Below are 22,724 nucleotides of genomic sequence, written 5' to 3' on the forward strand. Positions count from 1 at the left end.
GATGTTGTTAATCATCAGAAGTGGATGGTCATTAAAAATGATCAGCAAGAAGGAGATGCTAACCCACCTGGGTCCAGTGTTCCCGATCACAGTGTGAGGAGGTCTGGGTGAGGCATAGTGAAAATGCAGATCCCTGGACTTCACAAGTGCACAGACATCAGGGCCCAGGAAACTGCAGTCTAAGAAAACTCCTGAAACCCAGAATAATTTCATGCACATTCATGTTTGAGACTTGCCATCATGGGTCTCGGGGCCACTTAAAAGTCACGGGTTTGGTTTTTTTAGTATTCGCAGAGCTGTATCTCTGGGATGATGAGGCAATGCTTTTATGTCTCTAATGACTGTGACCTGACTCTTCTTCTGTTTTAAACCTCCAGATTACGTTTTACATCAATACAAGAATCTTATTCTTAAAGGACGTTGGAACTCTGGAAATGGCTCAAGTTGCGAATGCTTTCCGCGGTTGCTCAGATTATCGGCTCGTGGCATTCCTGTGTTAAGCCGTCCATGAGCCAGGCTGTGGGTTCCCCTGTGACCTCAGCCAGGCGGCCCTGGTCTGCTGTTGGCCTTCTGGATGGAGAACCACCCTCCGGCATCGGCACCCTAATGATGTTGATGGCTCCATCTGAAACAAAACTGCCTTCTAGATCAGCTCTGTTCTCTTCCTGAAAGCCTAACTGCTGAGTTTCAGAGCAACGCAGGAAGAAAACCTGAATGGCCGGACAGAAGGAACCCCACACCAGAATGATTTTTATTCGCAGATGCTCTTGCATCCTTGTGTTAACATAACCCTGGAAAATGGATTGATGTTGCCTTACGACTTTGGAAGATATGTATTATTTATTATAAGAAACAACTACTTCATTATAGGAACAAAATAACAGTATTTATCACAATGCATTTGTCATATACCCTTGGAATTTCTGTGAGTAACCACCTTATCTGTGTGTTTCACAGAATTGATGTTTGTCCTTAAGAGGGTGGAACTCAACCCACAGACCATCCCAGTTATGACTTGGGTGTGTGTGTGCAATGGCGTAGTACCAAGTGCATCCATGTTTACTCTCCAGAGAGCTCACACCAGCCTGCTTCCTGGACTGTGCAGAGAAAGAGAGATCATAATATGCTTAATGTGACTTTCCAGTATATGCGATACAGAGTTGAATTAGTTAGCTATAACAATCTTATGTTTTATATTAAATTCCTTGTTACCCTCCTGGAAGGGAGTTTGACTATAGCAAAAACTGTAACAAGTGATCATCAAAGAAGTGTTTATAAATTGATTATTACTTCCTAGTCAGCGTTAATCACAACACGGTACCTCAAAAATCTATGAGCTGCAGCTACACCATGCTTAGAAATTTATAGCTGCAAATACTCTCTTAAAGAGATTTTAAATCAATAGTCTAAGATTCTACCTTAAAAAAATTAGAAAAAGAGAAGCAACAGAAGTCCAAAGGAAACAGAAGGAAAGAATAAAGATTAGTATGGAAATCAGTGAAATAGGAAACAAAAACAATGCGGAAGAATCAACGAAACCAATAGCTGGGTCTTCAAAAAGATCCACAAGTTTGGCATACTTTGAGCTACAGTGACAGAGAAGACATGAATTGCCATTACCAAGAACGAAAGAGGGGACATTACTAACAACCTTACAGAAGTTAGGGTTGTAAATAAATGCTGTGTACAACTTCATGCCAACACACTGGACAAGTCAAGTGAGATGGAAAAATCTTAGACACAAAAAGCTACCAAGATGTAGTCAAGAAGAAATGGAAGGTTTTAGTAGGCCTTTAACAAATTGAAACAAAGCCAAGGGCCAGATGGCTTCACTGGTGAATGCCACCAAATGTTGACAGAAGAAATCATGCCAATCTTTTCACAGATTTAGAAAATAGAAGAGGGGTATACTTACTAGCTGTGTGCTCTGAGGCTCCTATTACCCTGATAGTAGGGCGAGACAAAAACGTAATGAGAATATTGTGGACTGGTATCCTTCATGAATTCTGAGTATAGCTACAGAAACTTCATCAACTCTAGTGACACACAGGCACATCTCTGAGATACTGCAGGTTTCTTTCCAGACCACCCTAATGAAGCCAATATCACAATAAAGCGAATCAAATGAATTTTTTTGGTTTCCCAGTACATATAAAAGTTATGTTTATACTGTAATCTGTTAAGTGTGAAATAGCATTATGTCTAAAAATAGGTACATACCTTATTTAAAAATACTGCTAAAAATGCTAACCATTATCTGAGGTTTTCAGGGAGTTCTAATCACTAATCCCAGATAGCCATAACAAATATAATAATAATGAAGGTTGAAATATTGTAAGAATTACCAAAATGTGATGCACAGATAAGAAGTGAGTAGATGCTGTTGAAAATGCCGATAGACCTCCGATGCGGGGTTGCCACAAACCTTTGATCTTAAAAAAAGCAGTACTTGTGAAGAGCTATAAACAAGGTGTCCCTGTATGGAGTGGTTAAGGTACATGACCAAGTGAGTTTTAATATCAGAAACCAGTTGGCCCAAGTTGGCCGTAGAGATCGCTTAAAAATAAAATCTTAAAAACAAAAAAATCTACAGCTAACATCGTACCCAGTGATGGCAGAATGACTGTGTTTCTCGTAGGATCAGGAACGTCAAGGGCATCCACGCTCGTCCTTTCTACTCAACATTGTACTGGAGTCCAGTGAGAACAAAATAGTGAGCATCCAGAGAGAAAAGGAAGAAAAAGTTGTTTTTATTGCAGATGACATGATTCTGTGAAAAATCTTAAGGGCTAATGAATTCAACATGATGGAAACCTAGATCTATATGTAGATGTCAACCACGTTTTTCTATATACTAGTGAACTTTCTGAAATGAAATTAATTCTATCCATACAACATCAAAAAGATTAAAGTACTTGGGAATAAATTTAATACAAGATCGTACACTGAAGACTGCAAACATTAGGGATTTCATGTTCGTGGGTTGGAAGACTCATTGGTTATTAATATGGAGATCGTTCTGAGAATCCCTGCAGGCTTTGTTGCAGAAATTAAGCTGACCCTAAAATTTTTAGGGACATACAAAAGCCTCCCAATATTCCCAAAGGAATAGTGAAAACAAAATTGGATAAAGTTCTTCCTGATTTCAGAACTTCCTGTAAATGTACCATAATTAAAATAGTGTGTTAGTGGTATAAGGATCTGTCTAGAGCAGTCTCTCTCTGGAATTACAAATGAGAATCCTGAAATCAGCACTTAACGTTCACGGTAAGTTGATTTTCCTCAGAGGCACCAAGGCAGCTCAACAGGGAGAAGATGAGTACATGAAGCTGGAAACATTTGATATCCACATGCAGAAGGATGTAGTTTGGCCCTTTACTGTATACAAATACTAACTCCAGAGTGCCCCATGGACAAACCTGAATGTAAGGGCTAACACTGGAAAACTCGGAAGAAATCCTAGGTGAGAGTCTTCGTGACCCTGGGTTCGCAGAGATTTCTCCTATACTACCCCCAAAAGCGAATCCATAAAAGGCCAGGCTGACACGTTAGATGTCACCAAAGCCAAAAAGTTGTATCATGAGCTATCGTGAATGAGAGAAGCTACAGACGGGGAGCAGTGTTGGCGGATCATGTTGATAAAAGGATCGGTATCCAGAATCTAGAAGGAACGCTAAACAAGACGACCCAAGTGAAGATGGAAAGGAGTTGAGTCAGACGCTCCTCTAAAGAAGGCATTCGAGCACCGGAAAGAGGTGCTCAGCGTCCTCCGTCCCTGCGGAAAAGCAGAAGAGAGTGGGGTTGCCACTTCTACGGGGACAGCTGTCCTGTGCAGGACAGGCGGTGATGGGTTGAACGTGGGAAGGACAGTGTCGCCGCTTGCTAAAAAGTCACAAAGCTGAGACCCTAGTTCCTAGGGGCGTACCCGTGAGGACTGACCCGTCTACAGAAAGCACGTGAACCAGTATTGGGAGTGCACTTACAGCAGCCCCAGGGTGGACGTGGGGCAGCTTTCCGGTGGCCACTGTGCAGGGGGGCAGCATGGCCTGTCGTGGGGTGGAGCCCTGCTCAGGGACGGCAGGGTGTGGCTGGAGGAGCCTCAGAAACACGAAACCTGAGAGGAGCAGGTGGGAACGACCACTTACCGGGTGATTCCGTTTCTGTGGAAGGGCTCGAGGATGGAAAATGAGACGGAGAGCGGACTCTGGGCCGAAGGGCTGAGCCGGGAAGGGAGAGCACCTGCTGGTGGGCGCGGGAGGTTCGGGGTGAGGGAAGTGTCTCCAGTCGGAGCCTAGAGACCCCCGTCCCCCCCGCCACAGGGCAGGGTTCCCCGCGTGGGCCGGGGACACCCTCTCTCGTCACGGGAGAACTCCAGGACAGGCCCGTGGCACCGCGGATGAGAGACACCGTGAGGAGACGCGCTCCGGGGACGCGAGCCACGGCTGGGGCGGGGTCCCGGCGGCCGGCTCTCCCTCGTCGCCCTGCGGAGGCACGTGCTGCTCACGGGCCGGGGGCGGGGCGGGGCGGGGGGCGGGGCCGGCGCCGGCCTTTCTCCGCGGGGAGCCGCCATCTTGGGCCGGGTCGGCGGCCCGGCTCCTGGCGCGGCTCCGACCTTCCGGCCTTCAGTCCCGCTGGAACCTGCCAGGCCGCCGCGCCCGCCTCCTCGAGTGCCCTCGGGGGCGGCAGGTGGTGGCCGAGGGCCCGCGGCGCCGTGAGCGAGCTCGCCGCGGGCGGTGTCGCGGAAGAGAGCTTGTGAGGCGACGCCGCCTTCCGCCTTTGCTACCCGGCGTCTCAGGAGTCCTCCATGATACGGCCGCTCGGCGGTTGCCGTGAAGACCCCGGACTTGGCCGTGTGTCTCTGAGTGAGTGTCTCGGCTGAAAGCGGTTCGGCCGTGTGGTCGCGAACCTCGAGAGACCAGCCTGGCGCTCGGGTTTTGGCGGCGACCGCGCGCGGGGGGGGGGGCGGGGGCTGCGTCTCAGGCACGGCCGCTGCGTGTCACCTGCGGACGGCCTCCTGCGGGAGCCTCAGCCCTGACCTGCTGGCTGCTCTGGCCTTGGGCTTCGGGCAGGGGGACACTGTGTGCGGGACGGGGACGTGGCCGGCGTCCCTGAGCCGATGGTCTCCCTTGGGTTTGGGGCCGGGGGACGCCGTGCGGGACGGGGACGTGGCTGGTGTCGCCGAGCCGACTGTCTCTCTTTCCTGGCGCACAGACGTGTCTCTAGCCCTGGACAGAGTAAGGCCCCGGGGAGGAGCGGGGCCGTCCGTCCACCTTAGGTCATATCCGATGGTGACCAGTGTGGCCTGTGGGGGGTTACCTCTCAAGGCTGGAGCCCCTAGAGGATTAGTGTCCTCCTGAGAGGGGATCCAGGGAGTGCTCTGGCCCACGCACCATGCAGGGACAGAGGTCGCCATCCCTGAACCTGGAAGAGGTCACACTCTCTCTGGACCTCAGCCTGCAGAGCTGAGAAGCGTGGTTCCACCGTGCAAGCCCCCAGCCCAGGGAGTCGCCACCGCCGCCCGCACGGGTGAAGTCTCACTGGGGCGCCGTGTGTTCCCGCTCAGAATCTCACGGCGACTCCCAGGTGGCGGTGGGCCCCCAGAATGTCTTGTAGGAGACCTGGACCCACGGGGAGGGTCTTTCTCTGAGCGCCTGACATAGGGCTCTGCCCCAGAGCCTTTTGTGATGAGTGGGGCATGCCCGGTGCAGTGGCCACACTGACTTCCGGGACCCTGCCCGGGGCTGACGAATGTCGTTGCTCTGTTCTGGCATTACCGACCTTGTGGCGTGCGGCTCAGAGCGGCTGTGGTGGCCCGTGCAGGTGAGGCACTGGCAGTAGCTGGCGGTCGTCTGTCTCCTTGCTGTTCTGGAGCTGCACAGGCGGGCCTCACATACTCGCCGGTGTGTGTGGTAAACTCCACGCCTTCAAAAGGCAGGCATCTGTCTCCTTCCCGTTTCTCCCCTTGGGTTCAGCCAGACTTTTTCAGGGGCTTCGGTTCAGGCACGAAGGGGTCTTATTCTGTGACATAAGAGACCCCCCCCCCCCCCCCACCGTTTCTGCCCGTGAGCCAGCAGGGACCCTGTGCAGACACGACCCTGGGGGACGGTCCCGGCGGCCACCTGCAGCAGAGGCAGTGCATTCTCAATGCCTGGGGAGCAGGCCAGCTCAGGGCCACCCCCGCCTGCCCACTGGCTGCGCCCCAGATGACCTTGAGCCCTGAGACCACCCGAGGCTGGGCTCCCAGGGCCCCAGCCCCACTGTGAAGAATGGTCTCGTTGCCACCTATTCCTTACTTCCCTCTGGGATTGTCCACGTGGAGGCAGAGGGCTCCATGGCTCTGTCAGGTACAGCATCAGACCCAGAGCAAACAACAGTGCAAGCCCCATTCAGGGCCTGGAGGAGATGGAACCCCATCTGTGCCGTTCAGCCCCTGACCTAGCTGTGTTTGGGTCTGAGCAGTGTATGAGTCCCTTGGGAAGCCTTTGATATCCCAGGGCCTACCTGTGGCAGTTGTGGGAAAGACCCCCCAGGATGCCTACCTTCAGGGCAAGGTGACAGTGGCGGTTTCCCCACAGGACTTGGGCCTCAGGGAGCATCCACCATGAGGGCCTGACCCTAGGCGTGTCTGCTTCTGCCCACCTGCCCTTTGCTGGCCCAGCCGCTGGCCGGACTTGTGTGAGCGTGTGTCCTGCATTCATGGTTTACAGAGACAGAAGGCAGGGGGGCACCTCTTGCCAATGAAGAAGTGCACGCCTGAGGTCAAGGGTCTGTCCAGTTGGGGACACCCACCTGTGGAGGGCAGTGCAGGGGTTGGTTTCTGTCCTCTGCATGTGCTCACGCTTGCCTGTTCGTTGTAACCTGATGACCGTCGCTGTCCATGCAGCTGAGCCTCGTCAGCTGTCACTGTGTCTTAAGTACATATTTACAAAACAAGCTCGAGCAGACAGCCTGGAAAGTTCTGATCTCTCTCTGAAGACGGGATGGTGTCTTTTACCCCCAGGTTGTACAGTCGATGCACATTAGAATCAGTCGTGGTTTTTCCTGTTCTTTGCCAGTCCCAGAGATTGAGGACAGGTGTATGTGCTCACTCGAGTGTGTGTGTGTACAAGATGTATGCAGCCATGTGTTTAGATGTGCATGTGTCTGTGTCTGTGTGCATGTGCACGAGCAGGTGAATGAGTGTGTGAGCGTGGGTAGGTGAGTGTGCACGGGTGAGTGTGTGTGTGTACGTGTGGTGAGGGCCTGTCTCTGAGGACTGGGGGGTGAGAACACAGATGGAGGGAGAGCAGGCCAGTGAGGAGGAGGACAGAGTGCAGGCTGAGATGCGCAGATTGGGGCCAGGCACCCAGAGAATGGATTGTTTCCAACTAGGCCTCTGTTGAGACAGATGTGTGTGCCCAGGGGTGCTCTGGACACTAGGGGGTGCTGCACACAACGCTCCTGGAGGTAGGAAGTGCATGTTCGGATTCAGTGGGTCTGTTGCGAGCATTTCTCACCAGCTGCAGGGGCAGCTGCCGTCCTGGGAGTGGCCGGGTGTGTAGACGAGGGGCCCCCAGAGAATCGGGAGACCTGGGGAGGCGGCCAGCCTCAGAGCTGTTGTCAGGCCGGTCGAGTGAGACTCCTGCAGGCCGAAACGGCTTGTGGGTGAGGGTGGGGAGGCTGGGCCTCCAATCTGCCAGGACATTGGAACCCACCCCCTGGGGCTGGGTGGGGGAGCCTCTGTGGAGTAAAACTGCGGCAGTCACCAAGATGGACACCACCTCACCAACCACGTTAACTAGTGAGCATGTGGCTGCTTAGAAAGCAGTCACCAGGCTTGGAGGACAGGTAGCCTCCACTTGGAGGGCACAGCCTAGTAGGAAGAAGCCGGGGCCTGAAGACAGGGCTGTGGAAAGGCCCTTCCCCTGAGCGTCTTTTCTGGGCAGCCCTGCTGGCCAGCCTCAGGCCCTGGGAATGCTGTGGGGTGAGTGTGCACCCCACACTTCATGGTCAGCAGTCAGAGCCTGGAACGTCACAACCAGAGGTCAAGCACAGACGTATGAGGGCCTCCCTCAGGCCTGCACCCAGCTGGCGGTCTTACAGGGATGTCCCTGGGTCGTGGGCACTTGGCTGGGTCACTGTGGTCTCTGCTGTGACAAACAGAGTCACTGTCACTTGTGGGAGTTCAACAGTACCAGTCCATGTTATAAGAACAAAGAAAACAGAATATCTTACTATTTGCTGGTTACTTTTCCAGACTCATTGCATATTTTCTCACAAAGTCTTCATAGCAGACGTTACCTTCTCTTTCACAGATGTGGAAACTAAGGCAGAGAGCCAGGAGGTAACTTGCCCAAGGTCACACCACCAGGACATGGTGGTCCCATGTCCCTCACCTCCACAGATGTAGCGCTCATGCCATAGCCCCGAGGGACACGCAGCCATATGCATGATGACGGGTTGTGACTGCATGTCCTTGGCGCTGTGCTCACATTGCGCTGTGGTGATGAGAGGGGGAAACTTACTCAACACAGCATATTCACGCTTGTTTCACACATGCCACGTTGGCGTGGCTCAAAATGACACGACTTGGTGTGGATGTGGGGGCGGCGAGCCTCATTCGCTGCTGCCAGTCTGCAGGAGTTGAGGCCTCTGCAAAGGAATCCCTGTGAGACCCAGCATCCTGCCCCAACAGTTGTCAGCCCAGCAGAAGTGAAACTTGTGTTCACATCAAGTCTGTCCGTTCAGCTGAGGTCAGAGTATGTTTGCAGGGGCCAGGAAGTGGACCAGCCCCTGTGTCCGTCAGCTGATGCGTGAGCAGTGTGGCCTGTCTACACAGTGACTGGTGTGCAGCCGCAAGAGGGGTGACCTAGGGGTACTGGCCACCACGGGGTTGAATCTTGAAATGTCGCAAAGTGTGAGAGAAGCCAGACCAGGGGCCACGTGCGTGTCCTGTGCTTCTGTTTCTGGAACGGCCTGGAACCGGCAGAGCCTCAGAGACTGGGAGCTTGGTGAGAGGTTGCAGGGCTGGGGTTCCTTGGAGACCCTGGAGACAAATGAAAGTACACAGTGATCATGGTTGCACAGCAGCCCACGGAATTGCACTACTGCGGGGTGGACTTTATGGTCTATGAGCTGTGTCTCTAGTTTTAAAAGGTCTGCGATGGGCCCCGGGGAGGATAAAGGCTGCAGCTGCACTCACTGAGTGGAGCCTACGGGCTCACGTGGAGAGCTGAGGGACAACAGCTGAGATGGCACTGGGCTGGCAGGAGGTGTGCACCCCAGCTCAGATTCACTGTAGCGTCCTTCCTGGTCCTGAGGACATAGGTGACCCATCGGCTGTCATACCCAAGCTTTACGCCAGCAACCTGGGATGAGGAGTTAATGGAAAGCTGGCATCGGGCATGGGAATGTCTGGAGCACCAACCCCAGAGAAAAGAGAGTGGTGATAGGTCTGACTCCACACACGGCCCCCAGGACTCCCCAGTGTGAACAGCCTCACCCTGAAACTTGCGAAGACAGGCTCGGCCCTGGGGGAGAGTCGGCATGTGCCAGAAAGGGGAGAAATTGGATCAGAAACTGTCTAAATGAGATCATCAAATAATCCATCATGGTCATTGCCCACGTTCACGGAAGGCTAGAACAAACCACTGCTCTGAGCAGTTTGTTAAATAAGTAGGTTTAAAGGAGTTAGCAGAGTAAGACACTGAAGGCATACTGGGCAGATCTGAACTAAAGAAATAAGATTCTGGACGTGGCAGATACAGTCACGGAAATAAGCATCCGGTGAAATTGTTAGTAGAGTGGACGTCTGGGGAGAGACTGTGAACTGGACGGCAGGTCTGAGACATCTGGGGTGGGGGTGGGTGTCCATGGATGGGACACGGGACATGTCCCTCAGTGGTTCTGAAAGAAGAGCGTGTGGGGTGTGGGTGCGGGGCTGGCTTCTCAGTCGGTGGCTCAGAATTCTCCAGACTCCGGGAGAGCTGGGGCCTTAGGCTGATGAAGCACAATCAGACCCAGACAAGGTAATCAGATCAATAAGCCAGCAGCAGAACGGTCAAAACAGAAGAGTGAAAGCTGGGAAGCGAAACGCAGACCGCTTACCTGCCCAGATCATTCCAGAAGGAGGGAGAAGAGAATATTTTCAGAAAAGCAGGAATAAGAGTATTTCCTATTGTAAATACTTGTTGAAACCACTGGTAAGTGGCAGACCGTTTGTAGCACAACGAAGACGGTGGAAATAAATCTTGGTCTGTGGTGATTGCCACACATGCAAGGAGGCTGAGCCCATCATCGAGAAGTGAAAGGTCCTAAGGCTGGAGGAAGAAGTCCAGGTTCCTTCCTGCTTGCACACGGTGTCATGAAAAAGGAGTTTAAAGTAACAAGATAAAACAGGCTGATACTCTCCAGAAAGGGGTGGCACAGCTGTGTGAACATCAGCCTCCCTTAAGGTTAAAAGCATCAACAAGAATAGAACAACGAATAAAGTCATGACTGCTACTTGCTGACGCAAAGGAGAAACCTATGAGGCATGCAGGATCATCTTAACCACGCACGCGCTCAGAGTACATCAAAGACAGTACACGGCATGACGAGGAGGTTGACGGCTGGAAAAATGGGACGTGCTTCTGGGAGATTAGTGAGACAGAAATGAATACCGGCAGATGAGGTCTGAATCATAACAGTTGGTGAGTGTAGATCCCTGTGCCAAACGGGGTAGATAATGTGTCCTTGTTTTCCAAGCACACTTGGTGCCATTACACACACCAGCCAGGTGGCAGGCATGCAGATAAACCCCAGCAGATCCCCCACAGGCTGCATCATGCAGACCCCTCGCTCTGAGCACAGTGATGAAATTATGAATCCGTAAACAGAGGCACCAACACTGGATAGTAAAACCATCTTTCTAAATATCAAACGAGTTGAAGAATCCATGGTAAAAATTACAGCATATTTTGAATTTAACAAAAATTGCCCATCGAATTTTATGGGATGATCTTAAAAACTTTCAATGGACGTTCAGTGGGAATTGATGCAGCCTTAAATCCATCTATGAAAGAATAATGATTGAAAACTGATAAATATACAAGAAGATAAGCCCGAGGGAAGCAGAGAAATGGACGCAGGTGTGGATAGATAGCACTGAGCCACGCAGCCGGAGTGAGGGAGGACACGCGTGAGGAGAAGGGAGAAGCCGCAAACGATTTTTAAAAGACCCAATTATGGACAAAATAGATATTTTTAGTTTCAAGGGAAGAGTATGAACAATTGGATGTCTCTGAATGAGGCCCTTAGACAAAATGGGCAGTTTTCTAGAAAAATAAAACTCATTGAATAAACTAGGAAATCCTAGTAAACCTACAACCGCTAGAGAAACAGAATGAAAAGCTCACGATCTGTGCACAAAAGTGAAACCAGGAAGGTAAGCCACACTGGTTTTGTTGGACCTTCAGGGCACAGGTCCTCCGCAGTTCTGTCCCTGAGGACCATGGGAGAGAGGCCCTGTGTCCGTCCCACAAGGCTCAGATGCTCCTGGAGCATCCCACATGGGTCCCAACACCTCTGCTCCCCAAGGATGAGCGGCCACCACCTGATGGTTGAAGGAAGGTGTCGGGGAGCCAAGGAAGCGAGGAAGAGCCTTGTAAGGTTTTCATTTGAGTTGGGTGGGATCACTTAAAAATTTCTTTTAGTGGGTCGCCTGGGTGGCTTGGTCGGTTAAGCATCCGACTTCAGCTCAGGTCATGATCTCACGGTCCGTGAGTTTGAGCCCCGCGTCGGGCTCTGTGCTCACAGCTCAGAGCCTGGAGCTTGTTTTCAGATTCTGTGTCTCCCTCTCTCTCTGCCCCTCCCCTGTTCATGCTCTGTCTCTCTCTGTCTCAAAAATAAATAAATGTTAAAAAAAATTTTTTTTTAGTGTTTATTTTTGAGAGAGAGACACAGTGCAAGCGGGGGAGGGGCAGAGAGAGGGGGAGACACAGAATCCAAAGCAGGCTCCAGGCTCCCAGCTGTCAGCACAGAGCTTTAAAGGTCTTATTTCTTGAAAACACCATTTTGATCCCCAGTGGGATGGGTCCTAAGGACAAAAAAACCAGAGGGACATCTTAAACTGTATTCAGGTGACTTCTTTCTAGTAGCAATATTGTCACCATTATTTTGAAGCTATTATGTTTCTAATATAACGTTAGTCATTTTGGATTATTTGGAATAAAACTTTATCATGCAAAGACGACAGTTACAGGTATAAAATTAGAAATATCAGCATGAACTCGAGATTGAGTTTTCTCTTTTCACAACATCCGTATCCCCTAGCTGTGTCCATGACCGTGCCTAGGAGCAGTGTAACCCTGCAGGGGTGAGCGCCTCTATGCCAGTGCACTCACAAACATGCCTCTGGAAGTGGCCGGGCTCTCTGGAGAAATGCCTCATTCTGCATCTCGGGCAGGAAATGCACACAGTGAACTGATAAACTGGGCCTCCTTCTGTGCCCGAGAAAAAAGACCACAAGGCTCACTTAAAAAGGACACACAGGTGTCAACTTGTAAGGGGTCCCACCGGCCAAAGAAGTGACAGTTTGAGCACTAGAGAGAAAAATGACTACACTGGATCAGAACACATGAAATTTATAAGTTTCATTATGATACTTGATAAATGCACTGGTGGTCTTCCCGGGTTGCTAGGCACCAACTGACTGTGAAAACTGGTAAGAATCGTGTATTGATCCAGGTCTTTGTGCACGGACCTCGGGGTAACCACTGTAGAGAAAGGACAGACTGTTTTTACAGAAAAATTCTGGTGCCTGAGGCCAAGTGGGGGATAGATTCAAGAAATGGTCATTTTACAACACAATGGAACAGTGGGTCAAGATGGGAGTCATCAGTAGATGCTAGACCGGTTGGGGAAGGTCTGGTGGAGAACTCTACACTGGGGAAGGGGTGTCCATACCTGGACCACTGACGATCCATCCGTGTCAGCAGAAGTGAGGCAGGAAACCCGTGGCATCACGTAGGGAATCGTCCCACCAAGATGACCTTCTAGTTCAAAGCAACCTTTTCTCGAAACCAGGGCTAGAAGTATTAACTTGGTATTACCACCAGAAGGCAGTCCACTGGCTTCTTCCATAAATAGCGTGGACAGGAGTGGGGCCATAAATAGATAGCGTGGACAGCAGTGGGGCCATAAATAGATAGCGTGGACAGCAGTGGGGCCATAAATAGATAGCGTGGACAGCAGTGGAGTGACCAGAGGAAGGGAGCTTTTGCAGATTGAAACAGATTGAAACAGACTTAAGGGACTGACCGTATTTGTAAGGGTGACTCTTCCGTGGATCCTGGTCTGAGCAAACCATGTGTAAGAAGATGTTTGTTTTTTAACCCTTGGGAGATTTGAACGTGGCTTGCTGTTTGATGGTATCAAAGACTTAAATTTTTGTGAGGTGTGACGGTGGCATAGCAGTTGAATGGTGAAGGGGCCTTATGTGTTTAGAGACACATGCCGAAGCGTTGGCACGGTACGCACAGTGTCTGGTGGTGCAGATAAGTCTTAGTCCCTCGTTTGCGTCTAAGAGTTGAGAAGCGTGGGTTTGACCTAAGGGTCAAGAAAGGCACCACGGACCCTTTAGGATCATGTCTACTTTCCGGTGACAGGAAAGGGTACCCCAGCCCTGGTCCAATCATGACATCCAGGGGGTGTCTGCAGATGAAGCAGGGTGGGGCTTGGACCCTGGAGTGTTCCCCGTGGGGTGCCGTTCTCCTTCCAGCAAGGTTTCAGTTGCACAGGAAATACAGTGGGTTGAGGCCGTTGTGTGCCCATGACCAGGGCTGGCCCTCCTCCCTCATGAGGCTGTGCCCACGCCGAGATGTGGACAGTGCCAGCTGTCCCCCTGGGACCTGGTGGAGGCACCCCAGCTGTGCGCTGCGAGGCCTCGCCTCTGCTCTGGCCCCCACACCCGCTGGAGGGCCAGCTCCATAGTTACTCTGAACCCAAGTGGGGGCTCAGGAGAGCATCCGCTGCTTGTCAGTTCACGAAACTGCCACCTTTCAGTTGGCAGCACACAGACAGCCGTTCCTGTGTTTTGTGCTTTTTTTCCTGACGTGGAGACCCTTTTCCCCTCGCAGACGCTGCTAGTGACCGGCTTTCTTGGAGCAGAGGCATTGCGTGTGCGTGCGTGTGTACTCGAACCTGTGTTGGGAGCTGGTCCGAGAAGGGACATGGGAGACCCAGCGGGAGGGAGAAGTTCCAGCTCTGCTTTCTGGAAGAGAGCTGGGTTTTCCCTTTGACCTGCATCCCTGGTTTTCGTGGGATCCTCTTTGCGCTGCTGAGGGGTGACCTGGGGACTGGGCCAGAGACAGCTTGAAATGAGCAAGTCAGCAGCCCTGGCTGCGGGCAGTGACGCATAGGGGCCACTGTCTGACGGTGGCACTCCCTCTGGCTGGCGCTCGTCTCACCTGCAGGGTCTCGCGGGCAAAGCGGGAGGCAGGTGCATGCCGTTTCTCTTTAAAAAGGAAAACTGGGAGTGGTTTTCAATAGCTGTAATTGGGGATAAAGAAGTGTTGAGGCGGATCCCCTTGTTGGGAGGCTTGGAAGGAGGGAAAAATCGGGCGTCTCCCGACGTCAGGCCTGGACCCAGCAGGCGAGACCTTGGCAGAGCCCCGGGTCGGGCCTGGACACGACTGCCAGGCGGCCCTCTCAGGTGGCCGCTCTGCTAGGGCAGTGACTCCTGTTCCCACGTGAATTAGGGCACAGCAAGTTGTGCACCGTGTAGTTTTGGCTTTGTTGCCATTGTCCTGCCAGTGGCCGTTGTTGTGAGGCCACCCGCCCCTCCAGGGACCACGGGCCCCCTGTTCCTCACCAGACCCCAAGAACTGCCCTCTGTGAGGGTGCCCAGCTGTGTGCTCGTACTGAGCCCCGAAATCACGTCTGTCCCTGCAGTGACTTGCCTCATCCCTTCTTGTGTGCACAGTGGGGAGAAGGATGCTGGACACCACAGGGGCCGGCCTTCACTGGGGGGCTGGGAGGGGGCCGCCATCCAGCAAGCAGTTCCCATTCCAGCAGGACAGGAGGACTCGAGGCCAGAGGGCACCCCGGGCTGGCAGGTGATCAGGACCCAAGGCCAGAGGGCACCCCCGGGTGTCGGGGGGGGCAAAGCCGCTCAGGGACCTGGATGGAGTGGCAGGACTGTTTTTTCTAAGAGAGCTGCACATTTGTTTCGTGTGGTTTTCGGGATCTTTCATTTTACGGTAAATCTCACCCACGGGTGAGGTATGAAAACAAACCATGCAGCGGCCAAAGAAAGTAGCAGGAACCATGCATCCACGGGCCTCTGGACGACACATCTGGGAGACATTTCAGGCTGACAGGGTTTTACACACACACACTTGCCTTTGTGACCTTGTTAATTAAAACTTGGAAGCAATTTTCCTCGACGGTGGGTGCCCTCCAGCTGCCGGGCGCTTTGGGCTAGGTGTGGCTAAAAAGACGAGCAGGCCCAGTAGTGTTGTGGTCTTCTCAGTATCCAGATGCTTTCACTTGAAGCCTCCAAGCTGGTCCTGGTGCGCGTGGGACGGAGCTCAGTGCTCCCCGCCAGCTCTGGAGGCTCAGCCGGTCCCGTTCCTCGCCAGGTCACCAGCGGCACACCTCAGTCACCCCACCAGCCCATCCTGTCCCAGAAGGGACTCACAGCAACAAGGACCAGAGACACTAAAAGAACACAACACTTGGGGCGCTGGGGGCTCCGCCGGTTGGGTGTCCGACTTTGGCTCAGGTTGTGATCTCCCAGTTCGTGGGTTCGAGCCTCGCGTCTGGGTCTGTGGTGAAAGTCTGGAGACTGCTTCGGGATCTGTGTCTCCTTCTCCCTCTGCTTCTCCCCCGCTCACACTCTGTCTCTCTCTCTCTCAAAAATAAACACTAAAAAAAAAAAAAACAAAAAAAAAACACTAGATGCGTAAAAGAAAGGGGGTTGTGGCCCTGATTCTGGGCCCTGCGCTGGGGGGACCCTCCAGTCTGGCTGGCACTTAGGAATTTATGGAGCCCGTAAATCAAGTACCTGGGGATGGGGAGGGAGGGGACACGGGTGAACACTCTGACAAAATGACAGAACCAAAAAGTTCTCAAAAGTTGTGTGATTCTGGGTTATACTCCAGGAACACGAGTAAGAAGGAAAAGCATTTCAGGGTCCAAAGCTGTGTGGGTCCGCGGAGCCCCCACCACACCCCACACATTATTCTCGCGTGGCTCCTTGTTTCCCCATACTTGTCCTTGTGTGAAGTTCGGTTTGGGGGATGGTTTTGCTCTGGAATAGTGGTAGATTTCACGTTATTGAAATAGGACAGATGTGGTGGGACATGGGACGCTAACGTCCCCAGGTTCATCAGCCAGGGGCTGTCCCCGTTGTCTGGTACCTGGGCTTGGGCCGCTTGCCCCAGGTGGACAGGGAGGGGCACACATGAAGGAGATGGCTGGCACGTGGGCGCTGGATCAGTTGGTTTGCGCCCGGGCTCTCCTTGCCCGTCTAGGCAGTCGGTAGCCCTGGGAGAGGGGGTGGGGGCGGGCTGTCCCTGCAGGTCAACAAAGCCTGATGTCACACGTCAGAAACTCATGGTTGATACACTTGCATGAACACTCCTCCCTGCTACAAATGTCCATTACATTAATGCCTGGGTTCTAAACCTCACTCAGGACTGGAGGTGGCTGTGATTTCCTGATGCAGCGCCACGGGTCACCTCTGCTGCCCACGTGGTGTCTATTGGGAAATGGGAGCCTGCCTATCCCGTGTCTCACTGAGAAGCATCTTGCAGGTGCTTTTTCTGAAGAACAGGCAAAGTTACTAACTCCTATGGGGCCATCATGAAATTTAAGGAAAACTGGACTTTTCACCGTGATTGCATGGAGGTAAAGAATGTGCTGACCGCTGAGTGCAGTGTGGTGCCGCGGGCGTGGTTCAGGTTGTGTCAGCTTTTCCCCGCTGTTCCTTGTGCACCTTCAGGGCCAGTGTCAGCACCCAAGGAAGGCAGCTGCTGTCTTAAGTGTTACCATGAGGACAGTTTCAACCTGCATGTCACCTGAGAGGGTCTCATGTCACCTAGTGCTCTGCAGAACGTACTGTGAAAACTGCTGACATCAGGGTTTATTTTCCTCAGAAGCCATCTGTAAGCATCCTGGAGATTGGTAGTTGCTGGTTTGGGTTCAGTGGCTCATGCTGTCAGAGGACTAGGCCAGTATCTCTGAAATTCTCTAGGCCTATTCCTCACAGTCTCAGAATGGCTGCAGCAGCTCCAGACATCACGTCCTCACTAGCATTCAAAGTCAGAAAGAAGGTTAGCACCAGGCAGGGGGTTCTCAAGAAATTCCCTTCATATCAGGGAGAGGAATACCATTCCAGGAAGAGCCTCACATCTCACTGGGCAGGTATTGAGGAGGGAGGTTGGGGAGGGTGTTGGGATTGTCCTAACACCATGTGGTGGGTGGCAGGCAGGGAGAATGGGGTTAGCAATAGGAAGCACAGTACCTGAACAGTACTTTGGGATTTCACTCTCATTTTAATAAAACCAAAGTCCACATTTCCAATTTCATAGTTTGTTTACAAAGAGAGGAGCTACATTTATTACTGTGTTTTTGCAACACCTCGTAAGCCTTTTGTGAAGATTAGATAACACCAAGTAGGTAAAGTGCCCAACACGGTGCCTGGTGCATGGCGTGAACGCACACCACCCACTTTACCATGTACCGGGCGCCCGGCCCTCCACGAGCTGCCACAGCCCTCCTTCCCTCGTCCTCTATCAGCTTCCTGCACACGGCCGCTGCAGCCACGTGGAGATATTTGCTCTTCCCTGTCCCCAGCCCACCTGAGCCCACCCCCTACCCCTCACCTGCTCCTGGGCCTGCCCTCCTACGCCGCCTTCCAGTCCTGCCCTGAAGGTAACTGTCCGTCCTCAGCGCTGCTGTTAGGGGTTGAATTGTGTCCCTTCAGCAAAGATATGCTGACATCCTGGCCCCCAGAACCTCAGGATGACTTGGACAGCGGGTTGTTGCAGATATAAGTAGTTAAATGAAGCCAGTGTCGTGTGGATGTCCTGCTGCCATGTTGGGAGCAGGTCCAGCATCGGGCGTGGACTCCTGCAATCTCAGGGGCTCAGACCTCGGCTCAAGCACACTCCCACCTCCCACTGCCCCACAGCCTTCTGGGAACGGGTTCCAGACTGCTCCGTCCTCCTCTGTTGGTGTCCCTTAGTGTCCCGACTCCACCTGGGTGTGGGGTGCAGAGGGTCCCCTTGGGACATGTGAGTCTCGCTGAGTCTCAGGGTGGGCACGGTGGTGGGAGCAGCTGGCAGGACAGAGAACCCAACAGCTGTGCGGCCGCTCATGGGCCAGCCCCCTGGGCCAGTGTGAAGGTCGTGTTCACCCTGTGCCCAAGACAGTGGAACATTCAACCATGACGGGCCAAGCGAGAGCCACTGGAGAAAGGGAAGAGCTTCTTGCACACTTGAGTGCGGCCACCAGCCCTGGGTTTTCATTTTGCGCCAGGCCTAGCAGCTGCTGTGGCCAGCCCTGGTTGGGAGCCGTGGAGAGGTGCCCCAACGCAGAAATGATGCACAGATCCATTCGCTGCAACTGGGACCGGTTCTCGTGACTTGGAACCTGGGCACGCAGCCTCACGACGACACAGGTGTCCGGGAGGTGTCCGCCACCAGGTGGTCACCCTCCCTGGGGAGGGGCGGTCTGGCCGCCAGACCTCATACCCGGTGTGCAGGGTCGGCCAGGCTGCTCCTGCAGAGATGGGGCAGGGGTTGTGAGCCGCATCTCCGATTCCACAGCCCTTGGCAAGGGCACCCGCAGCCTGGTGCGACCCCCACCTCACCGGGTACATTTCTGAGGACGGTTTGGTGGGATATGGGGGTGAGCTTCAAAAAGAGAAAATGAAGCCGTGTCCTGTGTGGCACGGAGCCTTGTCCCACATGATTAAAGTCTCTCCAGATCCTGGCACATAGAAGCCATTGTGCAGTTGTTGAACGCCTCCCCCCACCACCCATCCACCTGAACTACTGTCACCCCCTGCTGGGTTTACTGTTGACTTGGGACACCCATAGGACTGCTCTTTCCCTCCACACCTTACTTTCCCTCGTTCAGAGGGCACTGCAACCCAGGCTTTCTCTCACACTAGACTTAAACATTTGGGGTCAGGGACACGCACTGCTTGTGTGTGGGTGGAGCTGTGTCCCCCAATTCCACGTGCTGAAGCCCTCACCCCCAATGGGGCTGTGTCTGGAAGTAGGGTTTTTAGTGGGTAATGATGCGCAAACAAGTTCCCGATCTGGTAGGATGTAGCTTTAAAGAAGAGGAAGACAGCTCTCCCTACTGCCATGCAGGGACACAGGGAGAAGGTGGTGGTCTACAAGCCGGGCAGGGGCTTACCAGCACCTCGATCTCCGACTTCCCACCTCCAGAGCTGTGAGATGCGAGTTTCTGCTGTTGCAGCCACCGGCTCTGTTAGGGCAGCGGGGGAGCCTGAGGCACACTGTCACCTTCTCTCTGTGCCTGCGTTTTGTGTTTCAGTCCATCTGCTGGAGCAGCACAAATGCTTCTAGAACCATCTAACACATTACTGGGAAGAAGCTGGTGGGACCGGGGAGCACTTCCTCAGCCCAAAACCATATCTGTTTTGACCACTTCTAAACACGAAGTTGTGTCTGGGAAGCTGGGCCTGTGGGGTGACTTGCTTGTGACCCCGTAGCTGGTCACTGAGAAAGCCAGCCTTCTGTTCGTCACTTTGCCGTCCGTTCCCGGCAGTCGGTCAACCGCCATTTTAAAAGTGAGCCATGAAGACCTCATGTCATTCCCTGAGAACAAATACTTAAGTACAGGAAAATAACTCCAGCATGAATATTTAAAACCAGGAAATTCAGAGTGTGATATTTGCACACTGGGAGGTCTAATTTGTTTGCTGTGCTGATCAGAGCAGAAAAAGCTTCCATGAGAATATTTGTGTATTCATAACTAGTGGTAGAAATAAATGAATCTTCCTGTGTACATCTTGTAGTAAAAAAAAAAAAGTCTATTTGATGGCAAGTGGCCTCGGGTCCCGTTTCTTCGGTGCCTCTCTTCTGGAACGTAGACGCAACTCGGCATGCAGCATCCAAAGACGGAGTGGGGAAGAGGCGTGCTGGCTGGGGACTTCCCAGGTGTCCCTGCTCAGAAAAATACTTCCTCTGAGAAACAGCCTCAGTCAGAAGTGGGGAAAGCCTGCGTGCCGAGCACAGACAGGCAGAGCCATGATCGTACCACAGTGTTTCTTTCCAGAGAGGCTTTGCAGTCTCCTGTGCCAACCAGCCAGTGTTCGCTCCCGGAACATTCTGCCCCACAGTCAGTGCCCTGGCTGTGAGCCAGCCGAGGTATCAGAGCTCTTGATAGCTGCTCGGGAGAAATAGAGCTGGATGCCAGTTAAAGGTGATGGACAGATTCTATTCAGTACCGCTGCACCGGCGGGGGGGGGGGCGGGGGCGGGGGCGGGGGGAGGGGGCGCGGAAAGCTGAGCTCAACTCTGAACACAGGCCAAGGGAGGGTTTACGGCCAAGGCAGAGGGTGGGGTGGGGTCAGTGTGTGGAGGCGGATGGAAAGCCGGTTAGAGGAGACACCAAGGGCGGGGGATTGTTGGTGAAGGTAGGCGGGGTGATCAAGAACGGGGGCTGACTCAGTGGGATTCTTGGCAGGCAGGGGACGGGGCCCAGGGACCAACCTTAGGTGAGGAGCGTCCTGGGAGCCTCCGGGGACTTTTGTCATCAGACAGGAGGAGATGCAGTTTGGGTGGGGGATGGATGGTAGGGCAGAATCTAGGTCACAAACTGTGTAGGTGTGGCAGGGGTTAGGGAGAGGGGGTTCGGGGAGGGGGGCAGACCCAAGAAGGCCCTCCTGGAGCTGCTCACAAGCCTCAGGAGTAGGAGCGCTGTCCAGCGTGGCTGGGGTTATCCAGGGCATGTGAAGCTGCTTAGCAGATGCCCTGCTCAAGGCACCCTTACGTGCCCAGAAGGAAGTCCAGTACGAACTGACTTTGAGCGTGCCAGCGGGGATTAGGGACAGCAAGCCCCGTTTCTGGGACTGCATTTGTGGCTGTTCCTGCTTTGGGTGGAGGAAGTTGTGCAGGACACTGACAGAGGCAGGAGAGGGTTCTGGGTTTCCTTCTGCCTCTCATGGCTCCTGTAGCCCCCTTCCACCTTAAGGAGTGGCCAGTGGGGTGGGATGGTTGTCTGAAGACACAGGCTCATGCCGCAGGCACGGCCCTGAGAAGTCCCTTGACAATGGGTGGGGCAGGTGAAGGAGCAGAACAGCACCAGTGTCCCTTGCTCCCTGGAGGAGCTCTGGAGGGCAGGCCCCATCCTTCACACACACACTCAGAGCAGCGTCCCCTGGTGCGGAGGGGTGCTCCCCCACATCTCCTCTCCCTGGAAGGCTGCGCAGGCTTCACCGCGGCTGCAGGAAGGCACCTCAGTATTTATGCAAATAACTGGAAATTTCCCCCGTGGGAGTGTGTCGCTGAAAGGAACTTCGCTCTACTGTTCTCTACTTCGCTCACTGTTGAGATAAAAGGGAAAAAAGCCAAACAGATCAAGACAGTCTTGACATTCACAGTTTTAGCTGCATTCCATTCATCATAAGGAATCCTGAGTTTTTTTTTTTAATTTTTTTTTTCAATGTTTTTATTTATTTTTGGGACAGAGAGAGACAAAGCATGAACGGGGGAGGTGCAGAGAGAGAGGGAGACACAGAATCGGAAACAGGCTCCAGGCTCCGAGCCATCAGTCCCGAGCCTGACGCGGGGCTCGAACTCACGGACCGCGAGATCGTGACCTGGCTGAAGTCGGACGCTTAACCGACTGCGCCACCCAGGCGCCCCAGGAATCCTGAGTTTTAACAAAAGTCGGACCTCCACCTGCAGGGGCCCCCTCCCAGCTTTTTTCTCCCATTCACCTGCGTCTCCCCCAGGTCTTACAATTCCACAGGGAAACGCGGCTTTGGCAGCGCGCTGCTGGGGGCAGCGTGGGTCGGACCGAATCTCCAATCGGCGGGTGCGCCCTCCCGCGGGGCTCAGTCCAGTACGCGCTTTTCCGCCGCGCGTCGCGGCTGGCAGTGGGGCAGGCAGGATCCTGCCCTTATTTACAAGTTTGATGTTTTGTTCATCGTGAAGTTTTTTGCATTGATTTTGAAGTTTTAAAATACTGCCTTAGAATGTGATTCATCTTGATCACTGAGTTTTTTGCGGCAAATGCCTTAAATCTGCGCCTCCCCCGAGTGCCCCACCCTCCGCTTCCCCGCCCCTGCCCGCGCAGGAGCTGAAATTATTTTGCTCGCTGCTGGATCCTGAGGGCCTCCAGCGTGCCTTGGTACTTTAATACTGTGACCTCTCAGATCATCAGGACACGTGGGGCGGGGGCGCAGAGAGGACCGTCGATACGAGCAACGGAGATGGGCGGGGCGCGGGGCACTGGGGACACTGCCGAGCCGGATGGGGGCCCTCGGAGAGGAGAGGAGGGGCGGGGCGGAGAGCAGGCGGAGCTCCGGAGAGGGCGTGGTGGGCGGGGCGTAGGGCGGGCCCGGCAGCCCGGCTTCAGGGAGGCGGGTGCTGTGGCAGCCGCCGCTTCGGGGTCGCCGCGGGTGTCTGTGTGTCCCTCCTCCCTCAAGTGCTCACGCCCGTGTCGCAGCTGGGGCCGGGGCAGAGGAGCAGGTGGGGCCCCAGGTAGCGGCACAGCCCGAGC

At 53.4% G+C, this 22,724-nt stretch overlaps 1 protein-coding gene across 4 annotated transcripts in view; it reads left to right on the top strand.

The window, feature by feature from the left end:
* SPIN1 (spindlin 1) overlaps positions 1-1,296 on the top strand; it is an 85,756-nt gene extending 84,460 nt beyond the window's left edge. For all 4 annotated transcript variants that reach the window (XM_047100797.1, XM_047100783.1, XM_047100807.1 and 1 more), the window contains one exon: positions 378-1,296. The gene's annotated coding sequence lies outside the window, so the exon portion shown is untranslated. The remainder of the gene's footprint in view (positions 1-377) is intronic.
* The last annotated feature ends 21,428 nt before the right edge of the window (positions 1,297-22,724 follow it).

Source organism: Lynx rufus, unplaced genomic scaffold (genome assembly GCF_022079265.1).
Source record: "Lynx rufus isolate CCGP_SWC_20201006 ecotype Redwood Valley unplaced genomic scaffold, mLynRuf1.p SCAF_10, whole genome shotgun sequence".
NCBI lineage: Eukaryota > Metazoa > Chordata > Mammalia > Carnivora > Felidae > Lynx > Lynx rufus.